Source organism: Primulina tabacum, chromosome 10 (genome assembly GCF_025594145.1).
Source record: "Primulina tabacum isolate GXHZ01 chromosome 10, ASM2559414v2, whole genome shotgun sequence".
Classification (NCBI taxonomy): domain Eukaryota; kingdom Viridiplantae; phylum Streptophyta; class Magnoliopsida; order Lamiales; family Gesneriaceae; genus Primulina; species Primulina tabacum.
In genome coordinates this window covers 38,348,871-38,365,426 of record NC_134559.1, presented here as the reverse complement: position 1 = coordinate 38,365,426, position 16,556 = coordinate 38,348,871, and the positions used below count along the sequence as shown (strand labels likewise).

Genomic DNA, 16,556 nt, shown 5'->3' with positions numbered 1-16,556 from the left:
AAAATTGGAATGGGAATCGAATTTCGAGCTTCCTAAATGGATTTCTCGAGGAAACGAAAGCTTAACAGAAGCGGAAAATCGAAAATTAGAGGGTCTTAGAGAAGGAATTCGGCTAAAATCTCACCAGCTCATTGCGGAGTAACGAGTCTCGTTTTTTTGCCCGTTTATAATCAAATTAGCCTACAATTTTGTCCAAAAACGGCAGTGCCCGAGCTATGTTGATTTCAGTCGAAATAATTATTTTTAATAGTTAACCGTCTCCGGGGTAATCTGCGTCATACCCTTTCGCACAGAACCGGCTCACGACAAAAAAAATCGATAATGGTTCCCAGAAAATAGAAAAAAAATAAGAAGAAGAAAATAACGAATGTAAAGCTATTATTATGCCTGGGATACGATAAAATGGTACCGGAATCGAATTTCGAGCTTCCTAAGCGGATTTCTCGAGGAAACGAAAGCTTAACAGAAGCGGTAAATCACAAATTCGAGGGTTTTAGAGAAGGAATTCGGCTAAAATCTCGTCATATCATTGCGTAGTAATGAATCTCGTCCGTTTGCCCGTTTACAATCAAATTAGCCTACAATTTTGTCCAAATCCGGCAGTGCCTGAGCTACTTTCATTTCACATGTCTTATCTGATCCGATCGAGATTCAGATGATTTGAGCCGAAAATCGTTTGTCAACAAGTAATCAAAAATAGAAAAACACGAAAGGGGGGCAACACGAGGACTGGGAATCCCAAGGGGTCACCCATCCTAGTACTGCTCTCGCACAAGCACGCTTAACTTCGGAGTTCTGATGGGATGCGGTGCATTAGTGCTGGTATGATCGCACCCGACATTGAGTGGGATGTTTATTCTTATATCCCTCGATTACGTGTGGAGCGGGCGGCGATGGACAACACGCGGCACTGCTCTAGCCCAATCATAACCATGAAGTTAAGCGTTCTGGCGCGATGGCAGAGCAAGGATGGGTGACCACCCTGGGAAGACCTCGTGTCTCGACCGTTTACGTAAATTATGGATAAAATAGTCGAAATAATTGTTTTTAATGAGTTAACTGTCTCCGGAGTAGTCTGCGTCATACCCTTCCGCACAGAACCGGCTCACGACAATAAAAATCGATAAATGTTCCCAGAAAATAGAAAAAAAAATAAGAAGAAGGAAATAAAGAATGCAAAGCTATTATTATGCCTGAGATACGATAAAATGGAACCGGAATCGAATTTCGAACTTCCTAAGCGAATTTCTCGAGGAAACGAAAGCTTAGCAGAAGCGGTAAATGGCAAATTAGAGGGTCTTAGAGAAGGAATTCGGCTAAATCTCGTCAGCTCATTGCATAGTAATGAGTCTCGTCCGTTTGCCCGTTTACAATCAAATTAGCCTACAATTTTGTCCAAATCCGGCAGTGCCCGAGCTACTTTCATTTCACATGTCTTATCTGGTCCCGATCGAGATTAAGATGATTTGAGCCGAAAATCGTCTGTCAACAAGTAATCAAAAATAGAAAAACACAAAAAAGGTGCAACCACGAGGACTTCCCAGGGGGTCACCCACCTAGTACTTCTCTCGCCCTAGCACGCTTAACTTCGGAGTTCTGATGGGATCAGGTGCATTAGAGCTGGTATGATCGCACCCGACATTGAGTGGGATGTTTATTCTTATATCCCTCGAGTACGTGTGGAGCGGGCGGCGATGGACAACACGCGGCACTGCTCTCGCCCAATCATAACCATGAAGTTAAGCGTTCTAGCGCGATGGCAGAGCTAGGATGGGTGACCTCCCTGGGAAGACCTCGTGTCGCGACCGGTTACGTAAATTATGGATAAAACAGTCGAAATATTGTTTTTAATGAGTTGACCGTCTCTCGAGTAATCTGCGTCATACCCTTCTGCACAGAACCGGCTAACGACAACAAAAATCGATAAATGTTCCCAGAAAATAGAAAAAAAAATAAGAAGAAGGAAATAAGAATGTAAAGCTATTATTATGTCTGGGATACGATAAAATGGAACCGAAATCGAATTTCAAACTTCCTAAGCGGATTTCATGATGAAACGAAAGCTTAACAGAAGCGTTAAATCGCAAATTAGAGGGTCTTAGAGAAGGAATTCGGCTATAATCTCGTCAGCTCATTGCGTAGTAATGAGTCTCGTCCGTTTGCCCGTTTACAATCAAATTAGCCTACAATTTTGTCTAAATCCGGCAGTGCCCGAGCTACTTTCATTTCACATGTCTTATCTGGTCCCGATCGAGATTCAGATGATTTGAGCCGAAAATCTTCTGTCAACAAGTAATCAAAAATAGAAAAACACGAAAAGGGTTGCAACACGAAAACTTTCCATGGGGTCACCCATCCTAGTACTACTCTCGCCCAAGCACGCTTAACTTCGGAGTTCTGATGGGATCCGGTGCATTAGTGCTGGTATGATCGCACCCGACATTGAGTGGGATGTTTTTTCTTATATCCCTCGAGTACGTGTGGAGCGGGCGGCGATGGACTACACGCGGCACTGCTCTCGCCCAATCATAACCATGAAGTTATGCGTTCTGGCGCGATGGTAGAGCTAGGATGGGTGACCTCCCTGGGAAGACCTCGTGTCGTGACCGTTTACGTAAATTATGGATAAAACAGTCGAAATAATTGTTTTTAATTAGTTAACCGTCTTCGGAGTAATCTGGGTCATACCCTTCTGCACAGAACCGGCTCAGGACAACAAAAATAAATAAATGTTCCCAGAAAATAGAAAAAAAAATAAGAAGAAGGAAATAACGAATGTAAAGCTATTATTATGTCTGGGATACGATAAAATGGAACCGGAATCGAATTTAGACTTCCTAAGCGGATTTCTTGAGGAAACGAAAGCTTAACAGAAGCAGTAAATCGCAAATTAGAGGGTCTTAGAGAAGGAATTCGGCTAAAATCTCGTCAGCTCATTGCGTAGAATGAGTCTCGTCCGTTTGCCCGTTTACAATCAAATTAGCCTACAATTTTGTCCAAATCCGGCAGTGCCCGAGATACTTTCATTTCACATGTCTGATCTGGTCCCGATCGAGATTTAAATGATTTGAGCCGAAAATCGTCTATCAACAAGTAATCAAAAATAAAAAAACACGAAAAGGGGTGCAACACCCTTAACTTCGGAGTTCTGATGGGATCTGGTGCATTAGAGCTGGTATGATCGCACCCGACATTGAGTGGGATGTTTATTTTTATATTCCACGAGTATGTGTGGAGCGGGCGGCGATGGACAACACGCGGCACTGCTAGGATGGGTGACCTCCCTAGGACGACCTCGTGTCGCGACCGGTTACGTAAATTATTGATAAAACAGTCGAAATAATTGTTTTTAATGAGTTAACCGTCTCCGGAGTAATCTGCGTCATACCCTTCCGCACAAAACCGGCTAACGACAACAAAAATTGATAAATTTCCCAGAAAATAGAAAAAAAGATAAGAAGAAGGAAATAACGAATGTAAAGCTATTATTATGCCTCGGATACGATAAAATGGAACCGGAATCGAATTTCGAACTTCCTAAGCGGATTTCTCGAGGAAACGAAAGCTTAACAGAAGCGGTAAATCGCAAATTAGAGGGTCTTAGAGAAGGAATTCGGCAAAAATCTCGTCAGCTTATTGCGTAGTAATGAGTCTCGGCCGTTTGCCCGTTTACAATCAAATTACCCTACAATTTTGTCCAAATCCGGCAGTGCCCGAGCTACTTTCATTTCACATGTCTTATCTGGCCCCGATCGAAATTCAGATGATTTGAGCCGAAAATCGTCTGTCAACAAGTAATCAAAAATAGAAAAACACGAAAAGGGGTGCAACACGAGGACTGGGAATCCCAGGGGGTCACCCATCCTAGTACTGCTCTCGCACAAGCACGCTTAACTTCGGAGTTCTGATGGGATGCGGTGCATTAGTGCTGGTATGATCGCACCCGACATTGAGTGGATGTTTATTCTTTTATCCCTCGAGTACGTGTGGAGCGGGCGGCGATGGACAACACGTGGCACCGCTCTCGCCCAATCATAACCATGAAGTTAAGCGTTCTGGCGCGATGGTGGAGCTAGGATGAGTGATCTCCCTGGGAAGACCTCGTGTCGCGACCATTTACAGAAATTATGGATAAAATAGTCGAAATAATTGTTTTTAATAAGTTAACCGTATCCGGAGTAATCTGCGTCATACCCTTCCGCACAGAACCGGCTCAAGACAACAAAAATCGATAAATGTTCCCAGAAAATAGAAAAAAAAATAAGAAGAAGGAAATAACGAATGTAAAGCTATTATTATGCCTGGGATACAATAAAATGGAACAGGAATCGAATTTCGAACTTCCTAAGCGGATTTCTCGAGGAAACAAAAGCTTAAGAGAAGCGGTAAATCGCAAATTAAAGGGTCTTAGAGAAAGAATTCGGCTAAAATCTCGTCAGCTCATTGCGTAGTAATAAGTCTCGTCCGTTTGCCCGTATACAATCAAATTAGCCTACAATTTTGTCCAAATCCGGCAGTGCCCGAGCTACTTTCATTTCACAAGTCTTATCTGGTCCCGATCGAGATTCAGATGATTTGAGCCGAAAATCGTCTGTCAACAAGTAATCAAAAATAGAAAAACACGAATAGAGGTGCAAGACGAGGACTTCCCAGGGGGTCGGTCACACATCCTAGTACTGCTCTCACCCAAGCACGCTTAACTTCGGAGTTCTGATGGGATCCGGTGCATTACTGCTGGTATGATCGCACCCGACATTGAGTGGGATGTTTATTCTTATATCCCTCGAGTACGTGTGGAGCGGGCGGCGATGGACAACACGCGGCACTGCTCTCGCCCAATCATAACCATGACGTTAAGCGTTCTGGCGCGATGGCAGAGGTTGGATGAGTGACCTCCCTGGGAAGACCTCGTGTCGCGACCGTTTACGTAAATTATGGACAAAACAGTCGAAATAATTGTTTTTAATGAGTTAACCGTCTCCAGAGTAATCTGCGTCATACCCTTCCGCACAGAACCGGCTAACGACAACAAAAATCGATAAATGTTCCCAGAAAATAGAAAAAAAATAAGAAGAAGGAAATAACGAATGTAAAGCTATTATTATGTCTGGGATACGATAAAATGGAACCGGAATCGAATTTAGACTTCCTAAGCGGATTTCTCGAGGAAACGAAAGCTTAACACAAGCGGTAAATCGCAAATTAGAGGGTCTTAGAGAAGAAATTCGGCTAAAATTCTCGTCAGCTCATTGCGTAGTAATGAGTTTCGTCCGTTTGCCCGTTTACAATCAAATTAGCCTACAATTTTGTCCAAATCCGGCAGTGCCCGAGCTACTTTCATTTCACATGTGTTATCTGGTCCCGATCGAGATTCAGATGATTTGAGCCGAAAATCGTCTGTCTACAAGTAATAAAAAATAGAAAAACACGAAAAGGGGTGCAACACGAGGAGTTCCCAGGGAGTCACCCATCCTAGTACTGCTATTGCCCAAGCATGCTTGACTTCGGAGTTCTGATTGGATCCGGTGCATTAGTGCTGGTATGATCGCACCCAACATTGAGTGGGATGTTTTTTCTTATATCACTCGAGTACGTGTGGAGCGGGCGGCGATGGACTACACGCGGCACTGCTCTCGCCCAATCATAACCATGAAGTTATGCGTTCTGGCGCGATGGTAGAGCTAGGATGGGTGACCTCCCTGGGAAGACCTCGTGTCGCGACCGTTTACGTAAATTATGGATAAAACAGTCGAAATAATTGTTTTTAATTAGTTAACCGTCTTCGGAGTAATCTGCGTCATACCCTTCTGCACAGAACCGGCTCAGGACAACAAAAATCGATAAATGTTCCCAGAAAATAGAAAAAAAAATAAGAAGAAGGAAATAACGAATGTAAAGCTATTATTATGCCTGAGATACGATAAAATGGAACCGAAATCGAATTTCGAACTTCCTAAGCGGATTTCTCGAGGAAACGAAAGCTTAAAAGAAGCGGTAAATCGCAAATTAAAGGGTCTTAGAGAAGGAATTCGGCTAAAATCTCGTCAGCTCCTCGCGGATAATGAGTCTCGTTCGTTTGCCTGTTTACAATCAAATTAGGCTACAATTTTGTCCAAATCCGGCAGTGCCCGAGCTAGGTTGATTTCACATGTCTTATCTGGTCCCGATCGAGATTCAGATGATTTGAGCCGAAAATCGTCTGTCAACAAGTAATCAAAAATAGAAAACACGAAAAGGGGTGCAACACGAGGACTTCCCAGGGGGTCACTCATCTCAGTACGGATCTCGCCCAAGCACACATAACTTCGGAGTTCTGATGGGATCCGGTGCATTAGTGCTGGTATTATCGCTCCCGACATTGAGTGGGATGTTTATTTTTATATCCCTCGAGTACGTGTGGAGCGGGCGGAGATGGACAACACGCGGCACTGCTCTCGCCCAATCATAACCATGAAGTTAAGAGTTCTGGCGCGATGGCAGAGGTAGGATGGGTGACCTCCCTGGGAAGACCTCGTGTCGCGACCGTTTACGTAAATTATGGATAAAACAGTCGAAATAATTGTTTTTAATGAGTTAACCGTCTCCGGAGTAATCTGCGTCATACCCTTCCGCACAGAACCGGCTAACGACAACAAAAATCGATAAATATTCCCAGAAAATAGAAAAAAAATAAGTAGGAAATAACGAATGTAAAGCTATTATTATGCCTGAGATACGATAAAATGGAACCGGAATCGAATTTCGAACTTACTAAGCGGATTTCTCGAGGAAACGAAAGCTTAAGAGAAGCGGTAAATCGCAAATTAAAGGGTCTTAGAGAAGGAATTCAGCTAAAATCTCGTCAGCTCATTGCGTAGCAATGATTCTCGTCCGTTTGCTCGTTTACAATTTAATTAGCCTACAATTTTGTCCAAATCAGGCAGTGCCCGAGCTACTTTCATTTCACATGTCTTACCATGAAGTTAAGCGTCCTGGCGCGATGGCAGAGCTAGGATGGGTGACCTCCCGGGAAAGACCTCGTGTCGCGACCGTTTACGTAAATTATGGATAAAACAGTCGAAATAATACGTAAATTATGGATAAAACAGTCGAAATAATTGTTTTTATTGAGTTAACCGTCTCCGGAGTAATCTTCGTCATACCCTTCCGCACAGAACCGGCTCACGACACTAATTGTTTTTATTGAGTTAACCGTCTCCTGAGTAATCTGCGTCATACCCTTCCGCACAGAACCGGCTCACGACAACAAAATTCGATAAATGTTCCCAGGAAATAGAAAAAAAATAAGAAGAAGGAAATAATGGATGTAAAGCTATTATTATGCCATGGATACGATAAAATGGAACCGGAATCAAATTTCGAACTTCCTAAGCGGATTTCTCGAGGAAACGAAAGCTTAAGAGAAGCGGTAAATCGCAAATTAGAGGGTTTTAGAGAAGGAATTCGGCTAAAATCAAGTCAGCTCATTGCGTAGTAATGAGTCTCGTCCGTTTGCCCGTTTACAATCAAATAAGCCTACAATTTTGTCCAAATCCAGCAGTGCCCGAGCTACTTTCATTTCACATGTCTTATCTGGTCCCGATCGAGATTCAGATGATTTGAGCCGAAAATCGTCTGTAAACAAGTAATCAAAAATAGAAAAACACGAAAAAGGGTGCAACACGAGGACTTCCCAGGGGGTCACCCATCTTAGTACTGCTCTCGCCCAAGCAAGCTTAACTTCGGAGTTCTGATGGGATCCGGTGCATTAGTGCTGGTATGATCGCACCCAGACATTGAGTGATATGTTTATTCTTATATCCCTCGAGTACGTGTGGAGCGGACAACGATGGACAACACGCGGCACTGCTCTCGCCCAATCATAACCATGAAGTTAAGCGTTCTGGCGCGATGGCAGAGCTAGGATGGGTGACCTCCCTGGGAAGTCCTCGTTTTGCGACCGTTTACGTAAATTATGGCAAAAACAGTCGAAATAATTGTTTTTAATGAGTTAACCGTCTCCGGAGTAATCTGCGTCATACCCTTCCGCACAGAACCGGCTCACGACAACAAAAATCGCTAAATGTTCCCAGAAAATAAGAAAAAAATAAGAAGAAGGAAATTGCGAATGTAAAGCTATTATTATGCCTGGGATATGATAAAATGGAACCGGAATCGAATTTCGAACTTCCTAAGCGGATTTCTCGAGGAAACGAAAGCTTAACAGAAGCGGTAAATCGCAAATTAGAGGGTCTTAGAGAAGGAATTCGGCTAAAATCTCGTCAGCTCATTGCATTGTAATGAATTTCGTCCGTTTGCCCGTTTACAATCAAATTACCCTACAATTTTGTCCAAATCCGGCACTGCCCGAGCTACTTTCATTTCACATGTCTTATCTGGTCCCGATCGAGATTATGATGATTTGAGCCGAAAATCGTCTGTCAACAAGTAATGAAAAATAGAAAAACACGAAAAAGGGTGCAACACGAGGACTTCCCAGGGGGTCACCCTCGCTAGTACTGCTCTCGCGCAAGCACGCTTAACTTCGGAGTTCTGATGGGATCCGGTGCATTAGTGCTGGCATGATCGCACCCGACATTGAGTGGGATGTTTCTTTTTATATCCCTCGAGTACGTGTGGAGCGAGCGGCGATGGACAACACGCGGCACTGCTCTCGCCCAATAATAACCATGAAGTTAAGCGTTCTGGCGCGATGGCAGAGCTAGGATAGGTGACCTCTCTGGGAAGACCTCGTGGTGCGACCGTTTATGTAAATTATGGATAAAACAGTCGAAATAATTGTTTTTAATGAGTTATCCGTCTCTGGAGTAATCTGCGTCATACACTTCCGCACAGAACCGGTTCACGACAACAAAAATCGATAAATATACCCAGAAAATAGAAAAAAAAATAAGAAGAAGGGAATAGCGAATGTAAAGCAATTATTATGTCTGGGATACGATAAAATTGGAATGGGAATCGAATTTCGAGCTTCCTAAATGGATTTCTCGAGGAAACGAAAGCTTAACAGAAGCGGAAAATCGAAAATTAGAGGGTCTTAGAGAAGGAATTCGGCTAAAATCTCACCAGCTCATTGCGGAGTAACGAGCCTCGTTTTTTTGCCCGTTTATAATCAAATTAGCCTACAATTTTGTCCAAATCCGGCAGTGCTCGAGCTATGTTGATTTCAGTCGAAATAATTATTTTTAATAGTTAACCGTCTCCGGGGTAATTTGCGTCATACCCTTTCGCACAGAACCGGCTCACGACAACAAAAATCGATAATGGTTACCAGAAAATAGAAAAAAAATAAGAAGAAGAAAATAACGAATGTAAAGCTATTATTATGCCTGGGATACGATAAAATGGAACCGGAATCGAATTTCGAGCTTCCTAAGCGGATTTCTCGAGGAAACGAAAGCTTAACAGAAGCGGTAAATCTCAAATTCGAGGGTCTTAGAGAAGGAATTCGGCTAAAATCTCGTCATATCATTGCGTAGTAATGAATCTCGTCTGTTTGCCCGTTTACAATCAAATTAGCCTACAATTTTGTCCAAATCCGGCAGTGCCTGAGCTACTTTCATTTCACATGTCTTATCTGGTCCCGATCGAGATTCAGATGATTTGAGCCGAAAATCGTTTGTCAACAAGTAATCAAAAATAGAAAAACACGAAAAGGGGTGCAACACGAGGACTGGGAATCCCAAGGGGTCACCTATCCTAGTACTGCTCTCGCACAAGCACGCTTAACTTCGGAGTTCTGATGGGATGCGGTGCATTAGTGTTGGTATGATCGCACCCGACATTGAGTGGGATGTTTATCCTTATATCCCTCGATTACGTGTGGAGCGGGCGGCGATGGACAACACGCGGCACTGCTCTAGCCCAATCATAACCATGAAGTTAAGCGTTCTGGCGCGATGGCAGAGCAAGGATGGGTGACCACCCTGGGAAGACCTCGTGTCTCGACCGTTTACGTAAATTATGGATAAAGTAGTCGAAATAATTGTTTTTAATGAGTTAACTGTCTCCGGAGTAATCTTCGTCATACCCTTCCGCACAGAACCGGCTCACGACAATAAAAATCGATAAATGTTCCCAGAAAATAGAAAAAAAAATAAGAAGAAGGAAATAAAGAATGCAAAGCTATTATTATGCCTGAGATACGATAAAATGGAACCGGAATCGAATTTCGAACTTCCTAAGCGGATTTCTCGAGGAAACGAAAGCTTAGCAGAAGCGGTAAATGGCAAATTAGAGGGTCTTAGAGAAGGAATTCGGCTAAATCTCGTCAGCTCATTGCATAGTAATGAGTCTCGTCCGTTTGCCCGTTTACAATCAAATTAGCCTACAATTTTGTCCAAATCCGGCAGTGCCCGAGCTACTTTCATTTCACATGTCTTATCTGGTCCCGATCGAGATTCAGATGATTTGAGCCGAAAATCGTCTGTCAACAAGTAATCAAAAATAGAAAAACACGAAAAAAGGTGCAACCACGAGGACTTCCCAGGGGGTCACCCACCTAGTACTTCTCTCGCCCTAGCACGCTTAACTTCGGAGTTCTGATGGGATCCGGTGCATTAGAGCTGGTATGATCGCACCCGACATTGAGTGGGATGTTTATTCTTATATCCCTCGAGTACGTGTAGAGCGGGCGGCGATGGACAACACGCGGCACTGCTCTCGCCCAATCATAACCATGAAGTTAAGCGTTCTAGCGCGATGGCAGAGCTAGGATGGGTGACCTCCCTGGGAAGACCTCGTGTCGCGATCGGTTACGTAAATTATGGATAAAACAGTCGAAATATTGTTTTTAATGAGTGGACCGTCTCTCGAGTAATCTGCGTCATACCCTTCTGCACAGAACCGGCTAACGACAACAAAAATCGATAAATATTCCCAGAAAATAGAAAAAAAATAAGAAGGAAATAACGAATGTAAAGCTATTATTATGCCTGGGATACGATAAAATGGAACCGAAATCGAATTTCAAACTTCCTAAGCGGATTTCATGACGAAACGAAAGCTTAACAGAAGCGTTAAATCGCAAATTAGAGGGTCTTAGAGAAGGAATTCGGCTATAATCTCTTCAGCTCATTGCGTAGTAATGAGTCTCGTCCGTTTGCCCGTTTACAATCAAATTAGCCTACAATTTTGTCTAAATCCGGCAGTGCCCGAGCTACTTTCATTTCACATGTCTTATCTGGTCCCGATCGAGATTCAGATGATTTGAGCCAAAAATCGTCTGTCAACAAGTAATCAAAAATAGAAAAACACGAAAACGGTTGCAACACGAAAACTTTCCATGGGGTCACCCATCCTAGTACTACTCTCGCCCAAGCACGCTTAACTTCGGAGTTCTGATGGGATCCGGTGCATTAGTGCTGGTATGATCGCACCCGATATTGAGTGGGATGTTTATTCTTATATCCCTCGAGTACGTGTGGAGCGGGCGGCGATGGACAACACGCGGCACAGCTCTCGCCCAATCATAACCATGAAGTTAAGCGTTCTGGCGCGATGGCAGAGGTAGGATGGGTGACCTCCCTGGAAAGACCTCGTGTCGCGACCGTTTACGTAAATTATGGACAAAACAGTCGAAATAATTGTTTTTAATGAGTTAACCGTCTCCGGAGTAATCTGCGTCATACCCTTCCGCACAGAACCGGCTAACGACAACAAAAATCGATAAATGTTCCCAGAAAATAGAAAAAAAAATAAGAAGAAGGAAATAACGAATGTAAAGCTATTATTATGTCTGGGATACGATAAAATGGAACCGGAATGGAATTTAGACTTCCTAAGCGGATTTCTCGAGGAAACGAAAGCTAAACACAAGCGGTAAATCGCAAATTAGAGGGTCTTAGAGAAGAAATTCGGCTAAAATTCTCGTCAGCTCATTGCGTAGTAATGAGTTTCGTCCGTTTGCCCGTTTACAATCAAATTAGCCTACAATTTTGTCTAAATCTGGCAGTGCCCGAGCTACTTTCATTTCACATGTGTTATCTGGTCCCGTGGTGCGACCGTTTATGTAAATTATGGATAAAACAGTCGAAATAATTGTTTTTAATGAGTTATACGTCTCTAGAGTAATCTGCGTCGTACACTTCCGCACAGAACCGGCTCACGACAACAAAAATCGATAAATATTCCCAGAAAATAGAAAAAAAAATAAGAAGAAGGAAATAAGAATGTAAAGCTATTATTATGTCTGGGATACGATAAAATTGAACCGGAATCGAATTTCGAACTTCCTAAGCGGATTTCTCGAGGAAACGAAAGCTTAACAAAAGCGGTAAATCGCAATTTAGAGGGTCTTAGAGAAGGAATTCGGCTAAAATCTCGTCAGCTCATTGCGTAGTAATAAGTCTCGTCCGTTTGCCCGTTTACAGTCAAATTAGGCTACAATTTTGTCCAAATCCGGCAGTGCCCGAGCAACTTTCATTTCACATGTCTTATCTGGTCCCGATCGAGATTCAGATGATTTATGCCGAAAATCGTCTGTCAAAAAGTAATCAAAAATAGAAAAACACGAAAAAGGGTGCAACACGAGGACTTCCCAGGGGATCACCCACCCTAGTACTGCTCTCGCCCAAGCACGCTTATTTTCGGAGTTCTGATGGGATCCGGTGCATTAGTGCTGGTATGATCGCACCCGACATTGAGTGGGATGTTTATTCTTATATCCCTCGAGTACGTGTGGAGCGGGCGACGATGGACAACACGCGGCACTGCTCTCGCCCAATCATAACCATGAAGTTAAGCGTTCTGGCGCGATGGCAGAGCTAGGATGGGTGACCTCCCTGGGAAGACCTCGTGTCGCGATCGTTTACGTAAATTATGGATAAAACAGTCGAAATAATTGTTTTTAATGAGTTAACCGTCTCTGGAGTAATCTGCGTCATACCCTTCGGCACAGAACCGGCTCACGACAACAAAAATCGATAAATGTTCCCAGAAAATAGAAAAAAAAATAAGAAGAAGGAAATAACGAATGTAAAGCTATTATTATGCCTGGGATACGATAAAATGGAACCGGAATCGAATTTCGAACTTCCTAAGCGGATTTCTCGAGGAAACGAAAGCTTAACAGAAGCGGTAAATCGCAAATTAGAGGGTCTTAGAGAAGGAATTCGGCTAAAATCTCGTCAGCTCATTGCGTAGTAATGAATCTCGTTCGTTTGCCCGTTTACAATCAAATTAGCCCACAATTTTGTCCAAATCCGGCAGTGCCCGAGCTACTTTCATTTCACATGTCTTATCTGGTCCCAATCGAGATTCAGATGATTTGAGCCGAAAATCGTCTGTCAACAAGTAATCAAAAATAGAAAAACACGAAAAGGGGTGAAACACGAGGACAACCCAAGGGTAAATAACGATGTAAAGCTATTATTATGCCTGGGATACGATAAAATGGAACTGGAATCGAATTTCAAACTTCCTAAGCGGATTTCTCGAGGAAACGAAAGCTTAACAGAAGCGGTAAATCGCAAATTAGAGGGTCTTAGAGAAGGAATTCTGCTAAAATCTCGTCAGCTCATTGCGTAGTAATTAGTCTCGTCCATTTGCCCGTTTACAAACAAATTAGCCTACAATTTTGTCCAAATCCGGCAGTGCCCGAGCTACTTTCATTTCACATGTCTTATCTGGTCCCGATCGAGATTCAGATTATTTGAGCCGAAAATCGTGTGTCAACAAGTAATCAAAAATAGAAAAACACGAAAAAGGGTGCAACACGAGGACTTCCCAGGGGGTCACCCATCCTAATACTGCCTCTCGCCTAAGCACGCTTAACTTCGGAGTTCTGATTGGATCCGGTGCATTAGTGCTGGTATGATCGCACCCGACATTGAGTGGGATGTTTGTTCTTATATCCCACGAGTACGTGTGGAGCGGGCGGCGATGGACAACACGCGGCACTGCTCTCGCCCAATCATAACCATGAAGTTAAGCATTCTGGCGCGTTGGCAGAGCTAGGATGGGTGACCTCCCGGGGAAGACCTCGTGTCGCGATCGTTTACGTAAATTATGGATAAAACAGTCGAAATAATTATTTTTAATGAGTTAACCGTCTCCGGAGTAATCTGCGTCATACCCTTCCGCACAGAACCGGCTCACGACAACAAAAAATCGATAATGTTCCCAGAAAATAGAAAAAAAAATAAGAAAAGGAAATAACGAATGTAAAGATATTATTATGCCTGGGATACGATATAATGGAACCGGAATCGAATTTCGAACTTCCTAAGCGAATTTCTCGAGGAAACGAAAGCTTAACAGAAGCGGTAAATCGCAAATTAGAGGGTCTTAGAGAAGGAATTCGGCTAAAATCTCGTCAGCTCATTGCGTAGTGATGAGTCTCGTCCGTTTGCCCGTTTACAATCAAATTAATCTACAATTTTGTCCAAATCCGGCAGTGCCCGGGCTACTTTCATTTCACATGTCTTATCTGGTCCCGATCGAGATTCAAATGATTTGAGCCGAAAATCGTCTGTCAACAAGTAATCAAAAATAGAAAAACACTAAAAAGGGTGCAACACGACGACTTCCCAGGAGGACACCCATCCTAGTACTGAATCTCGCCCAAGCACGCTTAACTTCGGAGTTCTGATGGGATCCGGTGCATTAGCGCTGGTATGATCGCACCCGACATTTAGTGGGATGTTTATTTTATATCCCCCGAGTACGTGTGGAGCGGGCGGTGATGGACAACACGCGGCACTGCTCTCGCCCGATCAGAACCATGAAGTTAAGTGTTCTGACGTGATGGCAGAGCTAGGATGGGTGACCTCCCTGAAAGTCCTCGTGTCGCGACCGTTTAAGTAAATTAAGGATAAAACAATCGAAATAATTGTTTTTAATGAGTTAATCGTCTCCGGAGTAATCTACGTAATAACCTTCCGCACAGAATCGGCTCACGACAACAAAAATCTCTAAATGTTCCCAGAAAATAGAAAAAAAATAAGAAGAAGAAAATAGAGAATGTAAAGCTATTATTATGCCTGGGATACGATAAAATGGAACCGGAATCGAATTTCGAACTTCCTAAGCGGATTCTCGAGGAAACGAAGCTTAAACAGAAGCGGGTAAAGTCGCAAATTAGAGGGTCTGAGAGAAGGAATTCGGCTAAAATCTCGTCAGCCCATTGCGTAGTAATGAGTCTTGTCCGGTTTGCCCCGTTTACAATCAAATTAGCCTACAATTTTGCCCAAATCCGGCAGTGCCCGAGCTACTTTCATTTCACATGTCTTATCTGTCCCGATCGAGATTCAAGTGATTTGAGCCGAAAATCGTCTGTCACAAGTATCAAAAATAGAAAACACGAAAAAGGGTGCAACACGAGGACTTTCCACGGTGGCCACCCAGTCTAGTACCTGCTTCATCGCCCAAGCAACGCTTAACTCGGAGTTCTGATGGATCCGTGCATGAGTGCTGGTATGGGATCGTCAATCCTGACATTGAGTGGGAAATGTGTTATTCTTATAGCCGCGCGAGTACGTGTGTAGGCGGGCGGCGATGGACCAACACGCGGCACTGCTCTCGGCCCAATCATAACCACGAAGTTAAGGCGTGTCTAGCGCGATGGCAGAGGTAGGATGGGTGACCTCCCTGGCAAGACCTCGTGTCGCATCGTTTACGTAAATTATGGATAAACTGTCGAAATAATTTTTTTTAATTAGTTAAACCGTCTCGGAGTAATCTGCGTCATACCCTTCTCCGCACCAGAAACCGGTCTCCCGACAAACAAAAAATCGATAAATAAATGTTCCCAGGAAAATAGAAAACAAAATAGAAGAAGGAAATAACGAATGTAAAGTCTATTTATTATGGCCTGGGATACGATGAAATAATGGAACCGGAACTAGAATTTTCGAATTTCCTAAGCGGCATTTCTCGAGGTAAACGACACAGCTAAGCAAAGAAGCGTGTAAATCGCACAATAGAGGGTCTTAGAGAAGGAATTCGGCCTAAACTCCTCGTCAGCTCATTGCGTAGTAATGTGTCTCGTCCGGTTACCTGTTTACAATCAAATTAGCCTACAATTTTGTCCAAATCCGGCAGTGCCCGAGCTACTTTCATTTCACATTTCTTATCTGGTCTCGATCGAGATTCAGATGATTTGAGCCCAAAATCGTCTGTCAACAAGTAATCAAAAATAGAAAAACAAGAAAAGGGGTGCAACACGAGGACTTCACTGGAGGTCACCCATCCTAGTACTAATCTCATCCAAGCACGCTTAACTTCGGAGTTCTGATGGGATCAATGACATTAGTGCTGGTATGATCGCACCCGCCATTTAGTAGGATGTTTCTTCTTATATCCCTCGAGTACGTGTGGAGCGGGCGGCGATGGACAACCCGCGTCACTGCTCTCGTCCAATCATAACCACGAAGTTAAGCGTTCTGACGCGATGGCAGAGGTAGGATGGGTGACCTCCCTGGGAAGACCTCGTGTCGCGATCATTTACGTAAATTATGGATAAAATAGTCGAAATAATTGTTTTAATTAGTTAACCGTCTCCGGAGTAATCTGCGTCATACCCTTCCGCACAGAACCGCCGCTCACAACAACAAAAT

General features: G+C 43.4%; 13 non-coding genes and 3 pseudogenes across 13 annotated transcripts; all 16 read right to left on the bottom strand.

Moving 5' to 3' along the window:
• Positions 1-712: 712 nt before the first annotated feature.
• On the bottom strand, positions 713-836 carry LOC142510666 (5S ribosomal RNA; annotated as a pseudogene).
• Positions 837-1,518: 682 nt separating this feature from the next.
• Positions 1,519-1,637, bottom strand: LOC142516736 (5S ribosomal RNA). Its single transcript, XR_012812516.1, has one exon. It is a non-coding gene; the product is annotated as a 5S ribosomal RNA (ribosomal RNA).
• A 682-nt stretch (positions 1,638-2,319) lies between these two features.
• On the bottom strand, positions 2,320-2,438 carry LOC142513501 (5S ribosomal RNA). The gene has a single exon (XR_012809444.1). It is a non-coding gene; the product is annotated as a 5S ribosomal RNA (ribosomal RNA).
• Positions 2,439-3,821: 1,383 nt separating this feature from the next.
• On the bottom strand, positions 3,822-3,945 carry LOC142509172 (5S ribosomal RNA). The gene has a single exon (XR_012807358.1). It is a non-coding gene; the product is annotated as a 5S ribosomal RNA (ribosomal RNA).
• A 683-nt stretch (positions 3,946-4,628) lies between these two features.
• Positions 4,629-4,751, bottom strand: LOC142510860 (5S ribosomal RNA; annotated as a pseudogene).
• Positions 4,752-5,434: 683 nt separating this feature from the next.
• LOC142509243 (5S ribosomal RNA) lies at positions 5,435-5,553 on the bottom strand. Its single transcript, XR_012807427.1, has one exon. It is a non-coding gene; the product is annotated as a 5S ribosomal RNA (ribosomal RNA).
• Positions 5,554-6,235: 682 nt separating this feature from the next.
• Positions 6,236-6,354, bottom strand: LOC142508481 (5S ribosomal RNA). Its single transcript, XR_012806692.1, has one exon. It is a non-coding gene; the product is annotated as a 5S ribosomal RNA (ribosomal RNA).
• Positions 6,355-7,651: 1,297 nt separating this feature from the next.
• On the bottom strand, positions 7,652-7,770 carry LOC142512940 (5S ribosomal RNA). The gene has a single exon (XR_012808914.1). It is a non-coding gene; the product is annotated as a 5S ribosomal RNA (ribosomal RNA).
• Positions 7,771-8,454: 684 nt separating this feature from the next.
• Positions 8,455-8,573, bottom strand: LOC142516681 (5S ribosomal RNA). Its single transcript, XR_012812463.1, has one exon. It is a non-coding gene; the product is annotated as a 5S ribosomal RNA (ribosomal RNA).
• Positions 8,574-9,656: 1,083 nt separating this feature from the next.
• Positions 9,657-9,780, bottom strand: LOC142511897 (5S ribosomal RNA; annotated as a pseudogene).
• Positions 9,781-10,463: 683 nt separating this feature from the next.
• On the bottom strand, positions 10,464-10,582 carry LOC142514586 (5S ribosomal RNA). The gene has a single exon (XR_012810474.1). It is a non-coding gene; the product is annotated as a 5S ribosomal RNA (ribosomal RNA).
• Positions 10,583-11,261: 679 nt separating this feature from the next.
• On the bottom strand, positions 11,262-11,380 carry LOC142514107 (5S ribosomal RNA). The gene has a single exon (XR_012810017.1). It is a non-coding gene; the product is annotated as a 5S ribosomal RNA (ribosomal RNA).
• A 1,137-nt stretch (positions 11,381-12,517) lies between these two features.
• On the bottom strand, positions 12,518-12,636 carry LOC142514906 (5S ribosomal RNA). Its single transcript, XR_012810779.1, has one exon. It is a non-coding gene; the product is annotated as a 5S ribosomal RNA (ribosomal RNA).
• A 1,068-nt stretch (positions 12,637-13,704) lies between these two features.
• LOC142507212 (5S ribosomal RNA) lies at positions 13,705-13,824 on the bottom strand. The gene has a single exon (XR_012805474.1). It is a non-coding gene; the product is annotated as a 5S ribosomal RNA (ribosomal RNA).
• A 683-nt stretch (positions 13,825-14,507) lies between these two features.
• LOC142516105 (5S ribosomal RNA) lies at positions 14,508-14,627 on the bottom strand. The gene has a single exon (XR_012811918.1). It is a non-coding gene; the product is annotated as a 5S ribosomal RNA (ribosomal RNA).
• Positions 14,628-16,152: 1,525 nt separating this feature from the next.
• Positions 16,153-16,271, bottom strand: LOC142509518 (5S ribosomal RNA). The gene has a single exon (XR_012807688.1). It is a non-coding gene; the product is annotated as a 5S ribosomal RNA (ribosomal RNA).
• Between the last annotated feature and the right edge of the window lie 285 nt (positions 16,272-16,556).